The following is a 21,503-nucleotide window of genomic DNA, read 5'->3' on the forward strand; positions in this document are numbered from 1 at the left end:
AGCCTGGGAGTTTACTGCAGGAACTGATCTGGTTCTGAAAGGACAGATGTTGTCCAGAGTGGAGAGGCAATACTCGTTAACCTGAGAGGTTAATGATGATAAAAGATAAATGACCCGCTCTTTCTAACACCAGCTGAAAGCTCATTCACGCAAGAGTCTGCCTCTCAGGGGCCACGCCCACAGGGCCAGCCTTTCTGGATGTGGGTGGTGTGTCTCCCCATGAGCCTGGGACAACAGGTCCTTGCAAAGCGGCAGTTGCCATGGGGAACCTCACAGGAGTTGGGAGATTTCCACCAATCAAATTTTCCCCGGCCACCGTGGGATAGTTAGCATGGCTAGTTAGTTAGTTAGTTAGTTAGTTAGTTAGTTAGTTAGTTAGTTAGTTAGTTAGTCACCTAGTCAGTTAGTTAGTTAGTTAGTTAGTTAGTTAGTCACTTAGTCAGTTAGTTAGTTAGTTAGTTAGTTAGTTAGTTAGTTAGTTACTTAGTTAGTTAGTTAGTTAGTTAGTTAGTCAGTCAGTCAGTCAGTTAGTTAGTTAGTTAGTTAGTTAGTTAGTTAGTTAGTTAGTTAGTTAGTTAGTTAGTAATGTGGCTCAAAAAGCTGAGTGCACCCCCACAAATGTCATCAAAATGACTGACTCAGACAATATCAGCCTCAACCCAAGATGTAGTTAGCTAGTATCTCAGTTAGTTAGTTAGTTAGTTACTTAGTTACTTAGTTAGTTAGTTAGTTAGTTAGTTAGTTAGTCAGTCAGTCAGTCAGTTAGTTAGTTAGTTAGTTAGTTAGTTAGTTAGTTAGTTAGTTAGTTAGTTAGTTAGTAATGTGGCTCAAAAAGCTGAGTGCACCCCCACAAATGTCATCAAAATGACTGACTCAGACAATATCAGCCTCAACCCAAGATGTAGTTAGCTAGTATATCATTTAGTTAGTTAGTTAGTTAGTTAGTTAGTTAGTTAGTTAGTTAGTTAGTTAGTTAGTTAGTTAGTTAGTTAGTTAGTTAGTTAGTTAGTAATTTGACTCAAACAGCATGCATCCCCACAAATGTTCCATCAAAATGGCCGGCTCAGCCAACATCAGCCTCAACCCAAGTTAGTGGGATGTGTATCTCCCCATGAGCCTGGGACAACAGGTCCCTGAGGAGCAGCAGTTGCCATGGGGAACCTCACAGGAGTTGGGAGATCTTCACCAACCAATGTTTCCCCGGCCACCGTGGTGCTATTAGGATCATGGACAGACCCTGCTCCCTCACCCTGGGTAAAGTGGGGGGTATGGGGGCCTCTGGAGGGAAAGCATGAAGGAGAGACCTTGGCCACTTGTGCGCAAGAGCGTCCCCCCCCCACCCCCACCCCACCCCCCACCCCCCGTGGGGCGCCACGATCCTGCAGGGAGAATTTAAGTGGGCACTGAGAATTCTCTGTTGATGCAAACACATCCACGACTGCCTGACCGAACCTCATCCAGACCTGATTCACCACTTTAGGATGAAGCCTCCAATCTGCGTAGATTGGATTGCCTCTGGATAGCAGATCTGCTCCGTAATTCAGAATTCCTGGTATATGAGTCGCTCTCAGGGACTGCAGGTTCAAACTGCTCCAAATGATCAGTTTATGTGATCATGTGTAAGCAGGGGGACCTCAGACCTCCCTATCTGTTGACACATTTTTAACACAGTGGGGAAATTCACTAGTTACAGGTGTCTTTAGCAACAGGATAAAAACACTTTATGAATTATTTAGTTGGATTAAATCCTTGGGAAATGAGTAATAAGCTGTTTTAGGAAGGTGGAGAGTAACGGGTTACGGCACTGTGTGAAACTTGGGGGGTGGGGGCGGGGGTGGGGTGGGGGTGGGTGGGGTGTTCCTAAGGCATCTGTTCCTCATGACCTGATGGGAATCAGCCTGTACAGACTTTCCCTCCTGATGCTTTCCAACAGCTGCTTTCCTTCATCACTTTAACAGTCAGTGAGTCACTATGATTTTCCTATATTTCACTCACATTTATGGTGGTGGCAATGTTTATGAAACTTCAGAACTGCTGTATTTGATTTCACTTTTGCATCAACAAGAGTTCAGCAGTACTAACAGCAGTCGTGTGAGCACGGGAATAACACAACAGTCTTGTGTTTCGGTTTATCGTGTGTGAAATATTCACCTGAAATGATAAAATATATACAGCTACTTACAGATAAACATCAGCACGCCACACCTAGCACTACAGCTTTGTCTGCTGTCTGTACAAATTATTACATTTACCTATTTATTGAATCTGAATTATGACTTCAGTTCAAACCAATATAGGGTCTTGAAATGTATTTTCACTGAGTTACTTTTAGCTACTCAAAACACAAACCTAGAGTTATTAGGCTACTTAATAACAACGCTTCATGATTCTTTGAAATTCTTCTACACTTCTTGTCACGTTTAGGAGCAGGAGGTTAGGACCCAAGATGCAGACCCAGGATGACACGAGGCAGGAATGTTAAATAAAGAAGAATCCTTTATTTAGGATGACAAAATAAAAATCCAAAAGGGGCAGGAGGCAAAAAACCCAATAACAAAATGAAGCAGGGAAAAATCCAAAAGCTCACTTCATGAGCAGAGAACCAGAGACCAGGAGGGAGAGACAACAAACAACGCTGACATAAAACAACAATGGACCGACAAGAACAATGAGACAAGGAGGGCTTATTTAGACAGGGAGGAGCAATTAGGGAAACAGGAAGCAGGTGTATGGAGTGAGGCTGGAGGAAGGCAGGTGACAACAATTATCTGGATGGGGAAGAGAACCAGAGGAGGGCAGATAAACCTGATGTAACCCAGAAGCTAGAACCTTAATGAGGTATTAACTAATTGGCTTACTAATATGATCCATCCTCAATTTAGATAAAATATAAAATATAAATTAAGGAAATTAACAATACTAATTAATAGATATCTAATTAACTAATAGATAATTTCATAATGAATTATTGGAAGGGTGAATTACTAAAATAACGAGTTTAATATTAAACATCGGTTAAAACAAGAATCTTGAACATCACTAACAGAAACAGAATAGGAAAGCTGTATACTATTGGTCCAGGTGGGAATCTGAAATTTCATTGGCTGAGAGAAATAAGTCCCGCCTCCGCGAAATAAAACCGTGCGACGCAGCTGAGCGAGAGGAGAGACAAACGGCTGTGCAGCACGCAGATACAGAAAGCAAAGACTGAGCGGTTAGAGAGAGAGAGAGAGAGAAAAAAAAACAACGGTCGAGGCCGTGAAGAACCCTGATTTGGGTGCCGCATAGATAGAGGGAGAGGCGGACTTGACTCCTTCTAATAAGAGCTAGGAACTTGGAACCAACGCGATTTGTGTGGAGACGACAGAGTGAACCAATCCTCTGTAGGAGGGAACCGTTGGAGCGCGTTGGCTGGGTTTTTTTTTTCCCTTGGGTTTGATCCCGACTCCTATGATCACTCACTTGGAACGAGAACTGGATTTCTTCCTGACGAGGGAGATGGCGAGCCTTAACCACTGAACGAACCAGGACATCTCAAGTAACTGAAGAGCAGACTGCTCTCTTCTGTGAACAATCTCAACGGTGCGGTAGGAAAAAAATCGCACCACCGGACTCTGACTTTCACCCCAAGCGTGGGGATTTGACTTGACGCCGGCTGACTTGTGACTCATATGATCAAATCTCATACCGAGCATTTTACTATTGTCGATTGTTTTCATCTGTTTTTGTGTGTTATCTTTATGTGTTATATTTCCCATTATTATTAAAATTTAGTATATAAACCGTTTCATGCTATACCCGTGACTCCAGTCATTCTTAAACAACCTCCAATTCTCCCCGAACCTAATTATTGGCCCATTTGTTTATGTTTTCTTTTAATTATCTTATTGTATCCTGTAATCCGGTTACATAAAACTTGGCGAGCCAGCCAGGAGAATTGTAGAGTTGTTACCTTAGCTAACCATTGACTGACATCATAAGAGTGCCTGGAGGTCACAGTGGTTTGCCATTTTGGCATTATTGGTACTTTTGAGTGTTTTAAAATGGAAGTTGTGAAAACAGAAAAGGTCAAAGTTTCAAATGCTGTTTTAATCAGTGGGTTAACTGATACAGACCTTGATAACGAAGTCTTTGGGTTTATGGAAGGATTCGGACCAGTTAACAGGCGCATTAAGTTACCAAACTGTGATCAGATTATTGTGGAGTTTCAACATGAAGCCACTGTTAAGGAATTAAAGAAACAATGTTTACCCTATGACAAACCTTGTACTAGGAACCCAGATGTTTTCTTCCATATTCAAGACCTAGCCAGCGCGTACAGTCTAGAAACTAGCACATCTGCCACTGATGCCTATCTGTCAGAGCTCAGGGACATAGCTGCGCGTAGCAATCAATCATTTAAAGACCTTCTAATGGAGGAACTGGCAAAAATTGGGGAATCTTTAGGAAGGGATACCCATGCATCTGAACCAGTCACTGAACCAGAGCCAATGCTCCATAGTGACCAAGTTACATATTCCCTGCCTTTAACACCAGAAGTTAACTATATGAACAACTCAAAGGACAATTGTCCACCTACAGAGACTGGAAAACAAAACCCTTGCATTCCACCAAATCTTTTAAACACACCTGAGGTTCAGCGTGTTATTGTGGAACACATTGTTAAAAGCAGTGAGGTTATCCCTCCGCCTACTTCACAATACAGACTAAAACCGTTCTCAGGGCGAGTTCCACACCCTTCTTTTGAAACTGACTATGATACTTGGCGTAGTAGTGTAGTGTTATGCATAAATGATCCTTCACTCACCAAGTCCCAAATTGTACGAAGAATCGTGGAGAGTCTGTCAGCCCCAGCAGCGAGCATCGTTAAAGCTCTTAGTCCAAAATCCGACCCGGACACGTACCTTGAACATCTCGATTCAGCTTACGCAGCTGTCGAAGACGGCGACGAGCTCTTTGCTCGCTTCTTAAACACAAACCAGGACAGTGGTGAAAAACCTTCTGATTACTTTCAGAGGTTATACACCTTGTTAAACCTAGTTATTCAGAGGAATGGAATTTCCTCCAGTGACGCCGACCAGCAGCTGCTCAAGCAGTTTTGCAGAGGCTGTTGGGACAGCTCGCTGATTTCAAACCTGCAACTCGAACAAAAGAAAGACAACCCGCCTCATTTTACAGCACTTCTCCTCAAACTGCGCACTGAAGAAGACAAACAGGCTACTAAAGCAGCACGCATGAAACAACACTTAGGGGCACAACGAACTAGAGTGTATTCAAATGTGCAAACAACATGCTCTCAGAGTAAAAACACTTGTGAACTGGAAATAGATGATAACTGTGATGACTTACGCAAACAAATCGCTGAGCTCAGGAGCCAAATTGCACAGCTTAAGGTTAACAACACAGATAAAAAGGCAAAGAAAACTCAAAAAGAGTCAAAACCCCGTGTGGGGACTAAAATTCCAGATGAGCCCAAACAGATTCAGCAGATAACTGCAGTGGTGCCCAGACCAAAGCCTGGATACTGTTTTAAGTGCGGAGAAGATGGGCACATAGCTTCTAGCTGTAGCAACGAGCCAAATCCAGCACTAGTTGCAACTAAAAGACTTGCTCTTAGACAGAAGCAGCGCGAGTGGGAGATGTCAAAGCCAATTGCTCAGTCTCCTCCTTTAAACCGGTAGAAGCTCCTATCGTGGGACAGATAGGTGCTAAAGTAGAACCAAGTCCCTCTAAGGAAAGGACAGAGAGACTTTTTTGCAAGCCAGTTCATGCTCATTCAGTGCCAAAACTTCCCAAAAGATTAGTGGGTGGGCGATGCACAGCTACAGTCTCAGTTAACAGTGTTGAATGTAATTGTTTACTGGATTCAGGGTCCCAGGTAACCACCATTGCCAATTCTTTTTACCAAGAACACTTACCTGACCTCTCAATTAAACCCATCAGTAATCTGTTAGAAGTCGAGGGCGCAAACGGTCAAGCAGTTCCTTATTTAGGATACATAGAGATAAGTGTCACATTTCCAAAAGAGCTCGATCAGTCTGGACTTGAGTTACCTACCCTTGCGTTAGTGGTTCCGGATATAAGCTCAAACTCTGATACACCACTACTCATTGGCACAAACACACTCGATCCTTTGTATGAGCAATTGTCTGCCAATAACTTACCTGATTCCAAGGCACTCTCTTATGGGTACCAACACGTGCTAAAAGCCTTAGCAGTCAGAAAAAAACAAAGCAAAGATGGACGAGTTGGTGTGGTGAAGCTTCGAGGGAGAACCCAAGAAGTTCTCCCTGCAAATAAAAAACTGTTACTAGAAGGGTTTATGCAACCCAGCCAAAACAAGCATGAGCCTTATGCACTCACTGAACAACCCACCAATGGTTCTCTACCAGGGGGTATAATTGTAGACTGTTGCCTCATTTCCTTACCTTCACATGGTCCATACAAAGTACCTGTTGTACTAAGAAACGAAACTAACCATGACATCACATTACCCACTAACTGTGTGATCGCTGAGTTAGTTAAAGCCGATCGTGTTATGCCATATCCAGAACCTGACAAAAGTGATCAGAAAGTACTTGCGGCGTGTAGTTCGCAGCAACAGACTTCACCTTCAAACCCTCCTCTCAGTTTTGACTTCGGTACTTCGCCCTTGTCCGAAGAATGGAAAGGGAGGATCACCAACAAACTTAACACTTACTCCGATGTGTTTTCGCACCACGATCTTGATTTTGGTCATACACAACAGATAAGACATCACATCAACTTAAAAGACGAGACCCCATTCAAACAGAAATCTCGGCCGATCCATCCACATGATTATGAAGCCGTGAGAAAACATTTGGAAGCCCTCTTGGAAACCGGTATAATAAGAGAGTCGGAGTCTCCATTTGCCTCACCAATAGTGGTAGTTCGGAAAAAGAATGGTGAGGTACGTCTATGTATAGACTATAGAAAGCTTAATCTGCAAACCATTCGCGACGCATATGCCCTGCCTAACTTGGAGGAGTCCTTTTCTGCTCTCGCTGGATCACAGTGGTTTTCTGTGATGGACCTCAAGTCAGGTTACTATCAAATAGAGATGTGTGAAAAGGATAAACCTAAAACTGCTTTTGTTTGCCCGTTTGGGTTTTATGAATTTAACCGTATGCCACAAGGAATAACAAATGCTCCAAGCACTTTCCAACGGGTTATGGAAAAGTGTATGAAGGACATTAATCTGAAGGAAGTGTTAGTTTTCCTAGACGACTTGATCGTCTTTTCCAACTCCTTGGAAGAACACGAAACCAGACTTTCTCACGTTCTTGAACGGCTTAGAGAATACGGACTCAAGCTATCACCAGATAAGTGTCGTTTTTTCCAGACATCTGTGCGTTATCTTGGACATATAGTATCTCGAGATGGCATAAAAACCGATCCAGATAAGGTGGAAGCACTCAAAACATGGCCGAAGCCTCAGACTTTGAAGGAACTCCAATCTTTCTTAGGATTTACCGGTTATTACCGACGCTTCGTTAAAGATTACTCAAATATTGTCAAGCCACTAACATCTCTCACGGCTGGTTATCCACCCAAACGGAAAAACTTTAAAACACCACCATGTAGATCAAAGTACTTGAACCCCAAAGAACCCTTTGGGAATCGTTGGAGCCAAGACTGTGAGAAGTCCTTTCAAACTATTATTGAAAAACTTACCACTTCGCCAGTTCTTGGCTACGCTGACGCAAAACTCCCATATCTAGTACACACAGATGCTAGTACGACCGGACTCGGTGCAGCGCTATACCAAGTGCAAAACGGTGTCACACAGGTAATCGCTTATGCAAGTCGCGGTTTAAGCTCTAGTGAAACTAGGTACCCTGCGCACAAGTTGGAGTTTCTAGCCTTAAAGTGGGCCATAACAGATAAGTTTCATGACTATTTGTATGGGAACACATTCACTGTCATTACTGATAATAATCCGTTAACTTACCTCTTAACAACGGCAAAACTCGATGCAACGAGCTATCGTTGGCTAGCTGCGTTGTCCACCTATAATTTTGACATCAGATACCGTGCAGGTACACAGAACGTTGACGCGGATGGCCTGTCTAGGAGGCTGCATGATAAACCTGAAGACAACTCAAAATTCACTGAGGAATGCCAACGACTAGATGAGTTCCGATCTCATCTTTTATCCTCTGTCAAAGAAGTCGAGCTTCAACTTCAAGCCGAAGCAGTGAAGGCAACATGCCAAAAGCACATGGTCTTGGATGAGACTGATTCTCCTTGTGGTTTAGTTCAGTCACTTGCCATGTCTGCAGCGGCCATTCCAGACCTATTCCAGTTGGAAGACAATAGTGACAGTTTCTTTGCTGTGCCCAAGTATAACCATGCTGACCTTGTCTCCTTGCAGAGGAAAGATCCAACCATTGGCCGAGTCATTCAGCTGCTTATGACTGACAATAAACCGCCAACTGATACTATTGCAGAACCCCCGGTGGTTCTTAACCTTTTGAGAGAGTGGAAACGGTTTGAGTTTCAAAATGATTTACTGTACCGGAGACGCCAATTAGGACCAGAGACATCATTGCAGTTAGTCTTGCCTGATTCATTACGTTCAACAGTCATGCAAAGCCTACATGATGATATGGGGCATCTTGGGGTTGAACGTACGACAGATCTCATTCGGTCCCGTTTTTACTGGCCAAGAATGGCTAGTGATATCGAAATCAAAGTTAAAACTTGCGAAAGATGTATCCGTCGGAAGGCCCTCCCTGACAAAGCTGCTCCAATGGTGAGTATTACCACCACCAGACCTATGGAGTTAGTTTGCATGGATTTTCTCTCCATAGAACCAGACAGTAAGAACACTAAAGATGTCTTAGTGATTACAGACCATTTTACAAAGTATGCAGTGTCCATCCCAACCAAAGATCAGAAAGCCACCACCGTCGCGAAGAACCTGTGGGAACATTTTTTAGTCCACTACGGGTTTCCTGAGCGTCTTCATAGTGATCAGGGACGGGATTTCGAATCACGTACAATCAAGGAACTTTGTTCTTTACTTGGTATCCGTAAAGTCAGAACGAGCCCTTATCACCCTCGTGGCAACCCCGTTGAACGGTACAATCGTACATTACTCAGCATGTTGGGAACTTTACAAGCCACTGAGAAACATCACTGGCGCGATTTTGTAAAACCACTTACTCACTCGTACAATTGTACAAAAAATGACGTGACGGGATACTCTCCCTACGAGCTAATGTTCGGTAGGCAGCCTTGGTTGCCTATAGATATTGCCTTTGGGTTACCGCATTTGAACAAGCCTTCTATAACTCATTCTCAGTATGTTAAAGAACTGAAGAGTCATCTGGAACAGAGTTATGACATTGTCATAAAAAACTCTCAAAAAACAGCGAGGAAGAACAAAGAACGGTTCGACAGAAACATTCGTGAGTCCACACTAGGTGTGGGAGATCGTGTTTTAGTCCGAAATCTTCGCTTAAGAGAAAAGCATAAATTAGCAGACAAATGGGAGCAAACAGTGTATATAGTTCTCAAACAGATGGAAAACTTGCCAGTATACACTGTAAAACCAGAGAACGGAGAAGGACCCAACAGAACACTCCACAGAGATCTTTTACTGCCTTGTGGTTTTCTCTCTTCATTAGAAAATGAAACAGAACGCGTTACGAAACCTAGCAGACCTCATACAAGACAGAGTTCAGCCTTAGAACCTGACCCAGATGAGCCACTTGACGAAGAGGTAGATGAGTTTTATTACTCTGATCTTCCACAAGTGCTAAACCGACCATCCTATCAAATAGCGGTCACCTTGCCAAATAGGGAACTCATAGCAGATTCAGGACCGGTAAATAATATTCAACAACAAAACACACTATCCTTACACACAGGGGATCGCAAGGAACCAACCTTAGCTGGTAATGAAAATGCTGAATTGTCCTTACTTGACAAAGGCATCAACACCGAAACATTCTTACCTGAAAGAGTGAAAGAAGCAGCAACATACTTACCTGAAAAAACGAAAAAAAACGAAGTATACTTACCTGACGTAGAAACGGGGGATGAAACTAACACAAACCTACCTCAATTGGATGGTGTCCTAAAGTCGCAGCAACGTGATGTAAGTTTTGAACCCATCATACACGATCAGACACATACATCTGAAAAGACCAAAGTCTTAGAGAATAGCTCATCAGCTCTGTCGGAAACAGAGAGCTCACTTCGTCCTGTCTCAGTTGAGAATCAAACCGAAACGGATGAGCATGATACTGTGCAACCAGAGATGTATGTCAGGAGATCTGAACGAAGTAGTCAGCCTCCTCAAAGACTAACTTACTCTCAATTGGGCAATCCACTAGTGACCGTAGTTAGGTCCCTTTTCCAAGGACTTAATAAAGCTTTTATTGACTCTCTTACTCAAGAAGTTGTGTACCCCGTAGAAACAATGCACAGGGACGTGCATGATATTTAATGGGGGAGGATGTAACCCAGAAGCTAGAACCTTAATGAGGTATTAACTAATTGGCTTACTAATATGATCCATCCTCAATTTAGATAAAATATAAAATATAAATTAAGGAAATTAACAATACTAATTAATAGATATCTAATTAACTAATAGATAATTTCATAATGAATTATTGGAAGGGTGAATTACTAAAATAACGAGTTTAATATTAAACATCGGTTAAAACAAGAATCTTGAACATCACTAACAGAAACAGAATAGGAAAGCTGTATACTATTGGTCCAGGTGGGAATCTGAAATTTCATTGGCTGAGAGAAATAAGTCCCGCCTCCGCGAAATAAAACCGTGCGACGCAGCTGAGCGAGAGGAGAGACAAACGGCTGTGCAGCACGCAGATACAGAAAGCAAAGACTGAGCGGTTAGAGAGAGAGAGAGAGAGAAAAAAAAACAACGGTCGAGGCCGTGAAGAACCCTGATTTGGGTGCCGCATAGATAGAGGGAGAGGCGGACTTGACTCCTTCTAATAAGAGCTAGGAACTTGGAACCAACGCGATTTGTGTGGAGACGACAGAGTGAACCAATCCTCTGTAGGAGGGAACCGTTGGAGCGCGTTGGCTGGGTTTTTTTTTTCCCTTGGGTTTGATCCCGACTCCTATGATCACTCACTTGGAACGAGAACTGGATTTCTTCCTGACGAGGGAGATGGCGAGCCTTAACCACTGAACGAACCAGGACATCTCAAGTAACTGAAGAGCAGACTGCTCTCTTCTGTGAACAATCTCAACGGTGCGGTAGGAAAAAAATCGCACCACCGGACTCTGACTTTCACCCCAAGCGTGGGGATTTGACTTGACGCCGGCTGACTTGTGACTCATATGATCAAATCTCATACCGAGCATTTTACTATTGTCGATTGTTTTCATCTGTTTTTGTGTGTTATCTTTATGTGTTATATTTCCCATTATTATTAAAATTTAGTATATAAACCGTTTCATGCTATACCCGTGACTCCAGTCATTCTTAAACAACCTCCAATTCTCCCCGAACCTAATTATTGGCCCATTTGTTTATGTTTTCTTTTAATTATCTTATTGTATCCTGTAATCCGGTTACATAAAACACTATATAAAACACAAAACTAAACCTAAAGACTAAGGGAAGGACTCACACAAACACATACACATACTGACACTCACAAACTCATACACATACAAGAGGCTGTGGCTACAACTTAAGACACACAACAGAGATGCAGACAAAGGACACATGAGGGCGCTAAGAGAACACAAAAGGAGAAGCTGGAGTGGGAACTGGAGGAGCTGGGGAACAAAGGGACACAGAACATGACACTTCTATCTCTAATAACCTAGTGAATAACTTCCCTCAGTCCGTTTCTAATTATTCAATCAACTTGCAAAAGCAAAACTTCATGAAGTTATTTAATTTTTTATCTTATTGTTAAAAATCAAATGTTATTGTCCTAAAAATCTTGTCATCTTTCGACTGTAGCATTAAATATTCTTAATAACTAGAAATGTAACATCTATAAAGCATCAAATCAAATAAATCTGACAAATAAGGGAAAAATGTCTGTGTTTATGTCCCCATCTTCACAGATTTAACAATTAGTCTTAGATACATTCAATTGTGGTGAACTGTTTATTTGCGTTTTATACAAACAATTGTCTGACATGTAAAATAGTAACATTTAAAGTTTGGATGTAAGAGGTGAAAATAAAGATTTTAAAAGTTCCAAATCTCCCAGTTGCCCCTCCACCTTCTACAGGTAAAAATTACATCTAGTTATACATTTATAAGTTGGATTTGACTGAAGATTTGTGTTTTTTTATCTGAGATTATTGTTTTTATGCTTTTATTAACTGATTCAATTATGTCCTCCCACTAAAACTGACACAACCATTTCTTCAGGTCAAACACCTCCAGATCTTTTTCTGAAGACAGTAGGATAAAGACCAGTGCTGACCACTGAGCAGGAGACAGTGTCTGTAGAGAGACGTCCTGAACTCAGAGACTGTTGGATCTCCTCCACCAGACAAAGATGATTCAGTTCATTCAGACAGTAGAGCAGGTTGATGCTTGTCTCCGCAGACAGACTCTCATTGAGCTTCTTGTTGATGTGATCAACTGTTTCCTGATTGGATCTGCTTCCTGTCTTCCCCAGCAGGTCTTTTAGGAGAGTCTGATTGGCCGGCCGGGACAGACCAAGGAGAAAGCGTCCAGGTGTCCATTTGGACTCTCAAAGGCCTTGTTCACAGCACTCTGATAGAGATCATTTAGATTTGGACCGCTGAAAAGTTTAGACCACAGAGAATGTTGCTGTTTGTCTTCCATTAGATTGACACCAGAGCTGATGAAGGTCATATCGACATGCAGAGCAGCCAGAAACTCCTGAACACTCAGGTGGATGAAGCAGAAGACCTTTACCTGGTACAGTCCTGTCTCTTCTACAAAGATCTGTGTGAACACTCCTGAGTACACTGAGGCTGCTCTGATATCGATGCCACACTCTGTCAGGTCTGATTCATAGAAGATCGGGTTTCCTTTCTGCAGCTGATCAAAAGCCAGTTTTCCCAGAGACTCAATCATCTTCCTGCTCTCTGGACTCCAGTGTGGATCTGCCTCAGCTCCTCCATCATACTTGACCTTCACTTTGGCCTGAACAACCAGGAAGTGAATGTACATCTGAGTCAGGGTCTTGGGCAGCTTTCCCCCATCTTTGTTTTTAAACACCTCCTCCAGAACTGTAGCAGTGATCCAGCAGAAGACTGGGATGTGACACATGATGTGAAGGCTTCGTGATGTCTTGATGTGGAGGATAATCCTGATGGCCTGCTCCGCATCTCTGAATCTCTTCCTGAAGTACTCCTCCTTCTGTGGGTCAGTGAACCCTCTGACCTCTGTTACAATGCCAACACACTCAGAGGGGATCTGATTGGCTGCTGCGGGTCTTGTGGTTATCCAGAGGCGAGCAGAAGGAAGCAGGTTCCCCCTGATGAGGTCTGTCAGTAGAACTTCCAATGAGGAGGACTCTGTGACATCAGTCAGGATCTTACTGTGGTGGAAGTCCAGAGGAAGTCGACACTCATCCAAACCATCTGAGATGAACACGACCTGGAACTCTTCAAAGCTCCTGTTATTTTTGGTTTCAGTGAAGAAGTGATGAACAAGTTCCACCAAACTAAACTTCTTTTCTTTTAGCACTTTCAGTTCTCTGAAGGAGAACGGAAACATGAAGTGGATGTTCTGGTAGGCGTTGTCTTCAGCCCGGTCCAGAGTGAACTTCTGAGTTAAGACCGTTTTGCCAATACTAGCCACTCCCTTTGAGATCACTGTTCTAACAAGTTCGTCTCTCCCAGGTGGGAGTTTGAAGAGGTCTCGTCTGATTGTCGTTTCTAGTTTTTTTAGTTTCCTGGACGCCACTTCAATCTCTCTGATCTCATGTTCATTGTTGACCTCTCCAGTCCCTCCCTCTGTGATGTAGAGCTCAGTGTAGATCTCATTCAGATGTGTTGGGTTTCCTGCTTTAGCAATCCCCTCAAACACACACTGGAACCTCTTCTTCAGGCCAGATTTAAGTTTACGTTGACTAAATGCAACACAACATAAAGTATGTCAGGGTGTATTTTATGTAAGTACACGGGAAACTTGATACTTCTGCAAATAACTTGTTTGATTAATCTTTGTACCTGTTTGCAGATGGTCAGCCAGCTGGTCCTGCTTCATTCTTTTGAGGAAGTGTTATGGGAAATTTTATGTTAATTAATTCTTGATCATGGACTCAATCAACTGAATGTAAATGTATTGTTCTATGTCTCTTTGCATGACACACACACACACACACACACACACACACACACACACACACACACAATCTCTCTCTCTCTCTCTCTTTTATCTCTTGGTATTAATAAACTCTGTGACCTGTTGTTTGGGGCATTTTGCCACAGTTATAACTGTTTGACGTGTCTGCTCATTGTCTCCTTCTCTCTTCACTATAGGAAATGGGTTATTGATAAACATATTGATAAAATCCATGACATTTTTGGTCATTCAAAAGCCATAGTAAATCATCTTTACTTCCAGATTTCCCCCTTTACATTACCTAAAACTAAAAAACTCAAATGAAGAGAACAGTCATTGTCCAGATGGTCTAATCTATTTTTACTTTCTTTATGAAGCTCCATGGCAGCCATGACACCTAATAAAAACATGATTTCTCATGTACTTTACTGGTCTTTGTAAAACGTCATTCTCCTATAAAATGAAAACAATTATAAAACATGAGTTTTTTAAGTATAAACAATTTAAAAAAATCATGATTTATATGATTATTTTGGGATTCATCATTACTTTTTGTTGATCTTTACAATTAGTCGACTGTATTGTATGTTTCTGAGTTTGTCAGGTGTGTGTGTGTGTGTGTGTGTGTGTGTGTGTGTGTGTGTGTGTGTGTTTGTGTGTGTGTGTGTGTGTGAAAATAGTGAATGTCACCCATAAACTGAATCTTAAAGCTGCTTTCCATCAGTGGAGGAACTCACCTCCACACTTGACTCATTGATTCTGTCAGCATATTTATCGAAGCCTCAGTAAAAGCTAATTATTCCATTTTTCTTTTTCAAAATTTTCCAGCCAAAAAGGAACCGTCTCTATCCTGGATGACATCGGCAGCATGTTTGACGACTTGGCAGACCAACTGGATGCAATGCTCGACTGATCTCCAGCCCCCCTCCCCCTGACCCATCCCTCATGACATGTAGGTGTGTGAGAAGACGGCGCTCCCAAGACTAAATGCTGGCGCTTTGGGGAGCTCGTGTTTGAGCGTCTGGCCCTCCCATGTTAAGTGCTTCCTGAGTAGCCTTGAAGAGGGAGTCCTCTTTATCTGGTGCAGTAGCTCTGGCTCCTTCTCCTGATGCGAGGAAGCTGCTCCCACACAACCTCTGACCTCTGCAGCCCAGCGCGTTACCTCCACCCAGCCTCAGACTGCTGCGTGGACCGAGAAGCACAATAATTCATCTCTACACAAAAAAGGCTGGCTTAGACAAACTTTCGGGTGCAGTCTTACGAAGAAACTAAGCACACTAATTGTCTCAAAGGCAAGTAGACGGAGAGATGAACAAACACGTCACGCTCTGATGAGGATTTTTAAAAGCACACTGAAACACAGACCGCTCTCTTTGCGTCCGTCTCTCCTCTAAAATATCAAAAGGATTCATTTTTCCAGATTCGTCGTAGCCTTCGTTTCTCCTCTGTACGAGTGGAGGCCAGTGGTTCGCTGGACTTCCTGACCCGCATGTCGTCTCTTCTCACGTTGTTGTTGGTGCTCTTGCTGTTATTGTTGGTGATGTTGTTTCGAGCGTGTGCGTAGTCCCTGCTTTTTGCTCATGTCAGTGTCCTCCTGCTCGTACAGTACGTAGTTACGCTAAGGATCAGACCAGCTATGAATTCTTAAGACACTTGCACATAAATCAGATCGCCGGTGTTCATCTCTACACGTGAAGGTTTTATGCTTGATGATAATAAGAGACCAACACTGACAAAAAGCACACATGAGGCGCACAACAGTGATTTCAAAAATATATTTCTTTACATTTCAAGGCTTTATATAGCCCATCCAATCAACATTCACACATACCGTAAATCCTCTAATGATAGCCTGTATTTAATTAACTGCCAGGTATCACAGTTTGGCCGGTGTCGTAGTTGGCGGAGGTGAATAATGGCCGTTTTTTTTTTTATTGTGGCCAGGTGGAATGTGGTAACAAGCAAGTACGGGGGGCGGTTGTGTCATCCGTCTCACTTTTGATTTGCCAGTGATAGACCGCGAGGGTAACTTTAACCATGGCAGGTGCGGAGACAAAGAGGAGGCGAAAATTTGATATCAAGTTCAAAGAGAACGTGCTGATTATGCTGCAGAACACTCTGGGGAGCAATAGGGGTTGTATGAACTAGTCACTAGTCGACTTCACCGCTCTATAGTGACTTTTTATGCCCGTCATCAACTAGTCGCTGTCATGTGATAATGACCGGCAAGATGCAGTCCTCGGAAAAGACAGCAGCCTGCTGTCAGAAGGTGAGGAGCTCCTGCACGTCTGGAGACAACGCGCTGTGCCAGAGCGTCGGTACTGACACCCGCCGTAAAACGGTAATTTAACCAAATTGTGACGTTTACCCTCTTGCAATTTAACCTTCCCCTCACCCCCATCCTAACCTTAACCAGCTTGTGCATGCAAAGCTCTGATTGTTGACCCGCTCCATACATCTGCGTCCTGAGCACGGCCACAGTAACATTATCAAATTAGGTGTCGCCACCTCAAAAACTAATTTAACACGCGATCGTTCATGTCGGCTCATTTCCTTTTATGTTTTCTGTCTTTTATGCTTTTATTTGTGCCTGATGCGTTTCGCTGCTGTGGATCAGGGCGAATCACCTGTTTTGTCCTCGGTGACGCACCTCACTGATGTGGCCGGCGAGCACTCCGCTGTTTTTGCGGTCGGTAGATCTTTTAGAACTGCAGTTCAAAGGTAACTCATAAGGTGAATATATATGAACCCAGGTAGCAGTTTTTCTTTAGGATTGAGAGGAGATGCAGGAAGATAATAAACAGATACAGGACAGAAAAATAGTCAAATAAAAACAAGTTATTTTTTGTACCTGGTGGTTGCAACAAACAGACGCCATTGAAGGTAATCAGAAGTGAGGAACAGAAAATGAAATAATTATTTTAATGTTTAGAGCAGCAGGAACTCCGAGAGGCTGCAGGCGCATCAGTGAGTTTGCGGCCACTGCGCAGGGGGAGGGGAGAGGGCTGAAGCAGAAACTACCGTTGTTAAAAGAAATGTGTTTAACTTTGAAAATGTGGGCGCAATTTTAATTGTCAAAAACTCCAGCGAACCATTAGTTCATTTTACTCAAATAGAAATTGAGGCCTGCCTCTAATACTGGCCCTCCTTCCAATAAAGGCCTGGAGCTTGATGAGCTTGAGTCAAATACAGGCCCGGGCCTGTATTAGAAGATTTACGGTAGGTTTAAAACAGGCGCTCCTAAAGCGCCCTCTAGTGTTTGGTTAGTAAAATTGCCTTTAATCAACTTAACCTCCTTCTCGTCTTCCTCTTTTATCAAAATTATTTCTAAATTTGGTGTTTATTCTGCAAATCTCCGTGCCTTCGTATTTATCTATTCCTTTTGTTTAACAGCTTCATGATTTCTTTGACAACGCCCCTTTGTGTCAGTGATGTCCAAGTGATTTAACCCTAAAAGTTAACCCCCAAATGTCTGCAACCTTCTGTAACTACTGCAAAGCCTTGTATGAGCTAATATAAATACATAAAATAACAAAAAAATCTGGTAAGCTGTAATAAGTTGGCTTCACTCCTCCCGACGCCCCCAGTTTTCAGTGTTTTCCCTTCATATAAGCCAAGGCGGTGGATCAGCCACCAGTTTTCATCCTAGTGAAAAGTCCACTTGTATTTTTATGCTCTTTAAAACAAAGATCTATTTGAAAGACAGATAGTTCTATGTGAATAATAATAACTATGATGATAATCACGAGGAATCTAAATGTTGAGTTGAAATGATCTGAGCCTGTACATTTCTGTTGGAGTTCTGGATGTGTTGTGACGGCTGTTGTTCCACGGTCAGGTTTAGGTTGCGTTTCTGCTGTGACGATACATTCCTGTACAGTTGTGATTAGAATAAATGTATAAATTATACCTCGCTTTGCCTTTTTAATGCTTCATGTACGGCAATGTGCATTTTGTCTTGGGGCTGATTGGAGAACTGTAAAGGACTTCCTGCTACAAAAGCACATGTTAAAGGGGACGTGTTACGAATATATTTTTAAAGTTAGAACAATTTTGTGGTCTATACAAAACAGGAAAATGAAGATTTTTGCACAAAACCCCTTTAAGCAATCTCACCAGCTCTTTTTGACATTTTCAGTACATTTAAGATTACACGCTTGCTGGATCACAGGAGACTGGGTTTCCAGGTTGCTGGAGGACTGGAGGAGCTGAGCACGGAATAGGGAGCAGGATCCGGTAAGGTAAGGTCAGTATGGAGTGGACAGCCAGGGAGCGGCTGGGAGACAGCGGGACTGGTCCGGTAGGTTGCAGGACGGTGTGAAAGGTGGTGGTGGAAATCTGGAGAAGAGGCAGCTTACAAAAATCAGGCAAGCTTGGAAAAACACACAGGAACCAGCAATCTGGCTAGAAGTACGACTTGGACGATATCTATTCGGATTACTCAGTAATCAGGCTCGGGAGTCGTAGATACCAAAGTTGAGTTAATCATCCAGCGAATAAAGATGTCTCCCAGCAGCTTATATGTCCCTGGCCAACTGATGAGCAGATGGGCTGCAGCTGGTCCACTCCTTGACACGCCCACCTGCAGGAGAAGCTCAGAGAAGGTTTAGCAGAGAGAGGAGGACTCACCCCAGACCATGACACCAAGATAACTTAAAGTGATACTTTACAACTTTTTCGTATTTTGAACTCATTTTCTTGAGCCAGCATGTGCCAAAATGACCCTTTACATGGTGAATGAAATGTCACTCAGACCCTCAACACTCTGTGGCCAGAATACCACACTTGCAACTTCAGATTGCCGGTCAGGTCTGTTGGAGTTAGTAAAGCTGATATGCCTGGTTCTGCAGCCTAACCCCTGGGTTTCCACAGGAGCCATCAGCAGCACGTTACTGCAGCAGCACGTCTTGCTCACGTAAACTGCTGCCTGGCCCTTCCCACGAGACGCTAAGCAGCAGGGGAGCAGCTGTCACCGACAGAGCGCGAAGTCACACGAGTGACTTCGTCAGTAAACACAACAACAAGCAGGAGAAAACTACAACATGGCTCCAAAAGGTTTGTGTTTTATGTTCTGTCCGTTTTATAATTGCCAATACGGACCTGAAAAACAAAGGAGACCGCTAGCTAGGTGATAACTTCTCACGGGGCCGCACAGTTAGTAACTATTTTTAAAAGTAAAGCAACCGGAAGGCAGTACGTTTCTTTATTCTGAAAATCTCGGGAGCTTCGCTCCATTTCCGCGTCCGATTTCCTGTCTTTCCTTCCCCAAAAATGTTGAACTTGACCCGTTTCAGAGGCGTCGCACGTAGAAAATAGAACCGGCGCGTAAAGGCTGCGACATGCTGCTCCTGAGGCGCGGCTGACTCGCACTGCTGACGGCTGCTGACGGCTCCAGTGGAAAAGGTTCTGTTGACCACAGCGGCTCCTATCAGCAGCTATGACGTGCTGCTGCAGTAACGTGCTGCTGACGGCTCCTGTGGAAATTCGGGGTTAAGGTGCTTTTCCAGGAACACTACTCAGGGCAACTCGGACCGATGCAGTTCAGCCCGACCACGGTTTCCAAGGGCACGCTTTGGTATTTTCTCCCCTATTTTTAGTCCCTGCTCCATTGAGGTACCTGGCAAGGCTGAGTTGGGCCGGTATCGTGATTCTGGCCGCTGATTGGCTAGGGGCTTCATGGAGCTGGCGTGGGAACAAAACTGCTTTCAGATGGGCTGACTCAAACCACGCTGTACAGAGCTGTTTTAGGCTGAGTAGTGCTCCTGGGAAACCACCCTCAGTGTCTACATGAGTGATTCATCACTAAATTGAACAAATCAGCAGCAGCAGCTCCTAGATGTTACTACTGGGTATGGAATGGAATATGATTTAAAATATAACTCGAGCAAAAGTGTTGTTCTAACCTACAGAACCACCCAGGATAAAAGGCTTAATTTTCCTGTGTTTAAGTTGTCCAGCAACAGTCTTGCAGTCTGTGAACAGATAAAATATCTTGGACACTTTATCACAGCCAATATGAGCGACGATGATGATATTTACAGGCAGTGCTGCAAGCTATATGTGCAAGCAAACACCATTGCACGGACATTCAGCTGTTGTTCCAAACCTGTTAAAGTGGCATTATTTAAAGCATACTGCACATCTGTGGTCATTCTATAAAAAGTCTAGCTTGCACAGGTTACAAGTGGCATACAATGATGCAACGAGAATCCTCCTCAAAACTCCCAGGGGAGGCAGTGCTAGTCAAACGTGTGTTTCTGTGAGCGTGTGCACATTTAAGGCACTTCTAAAAAATTTAATGTTCAAGTTTATGAGACGGCTGCAAGAGTCTTCCAATAGTATTATAGTCGCACTCTCAAATCCCACTGTGAGCTGATCTCGTTATATGTCTAGGCTGAGAATGCACTGGTTAAAATGTTTGGGTGGATTTATCTCAACTAGTTAGTTTTGTTGTCCCTTACCTCCACTGCAGTTATATCCTGTGATTTTATATAGGCTTTTATTGGTATTAATGTTAATTGGTATCCTTTCTTTTCTTGTGTTTTTCTTGTATATTTTTCTTTTATCTGTATGTTTCTTTTAAAATGGACTTTAAGTCTGGCAATAAACATATTATAAATCAGCTGCGTTCATGATTTAAAACATGCAGGAGATGTGCTGGAAGCAGACTGCAGCTCCAGGTATGTCAGCTCAATATTTGTTTAAGTCCCAACAGAGCCAACTGCCAGTCTGGAGTTGAAAGTAGAACATTCTGGCCAAAGGGGTGCGATGTGTGCTGGGTGGCTGTTCATTAACCCTCTAAAACAGGAGTATTTGATTCCGGTCCTGGAGGGCCGGTATCCAGCAGGTTTTAGTGGTTTCTCTGCTCCAATATGCTTGATTCAGTGGTTTAATCACCTGTGCAGCAGTTCAGGCTCTGCAGAAGCTTAACCCCGTAAATTTCCAGCGCAATGGGGTTTTGTCCCTCGGGCGGGACGCTGGAATGCTAAGGAGTTAATCGCCTGCTGGTTGAAATCAGGTGTGTCGAAACGGAGTTAAAACTAAAACGTGCTTGATACCGGCCCTCCAGGCTGGGAACTTCATACCACTGCTGTTAACGGCCATTTTAGCACACACTGGCTCAAGAAAATTTTAAAATATAAAAATTTCATATCATGGCTTTAAAATGTGTGTAGGACTCCGACATAGGGTTCAGACGTTTTGCTGC

The 21,503-nt window shown here is 43.1% G+C and overlaps 1 protein-coding gene and 1 pseudogene across 1 annotated transcript in view; one reads left to right on the top strand and one right to left on the bottom strand.

Annotated features, from left to right (window-relative positions):
- LOC129159787 (spectrin alpha chain, non-erythrocytic 1-like) overlaps positions 1–21,503 on the top strand; it is a 175,444-nt gene that overhangs the window by 127,782 nt on the left and 26,159 nt on the right. The gene's annotated exons all lie outside the window — the stretch shown is intronic.
- Positions 8,362–14,218, bottom strand: LOC139069779 (protein NLRC3-like; annotated as a pseudogene).

This window comes from Nothobranchius furzeri, chromosome 4 (assembly GCF_043380555.1).
Source record: "Nothobranchius furzeri strain GRZ-AD chromosome 4, NfurGRZ-RIMD1, whole genome shotgun sequence".
Taxonomy (NCBI): domain Eukaryota; kingdom Metazoa; phylum Chordata; class Actinopteri; order Cyprinodontiformes; family Nothobranchiidae; genus Nothobranchius; species Nothobranchius furzeri.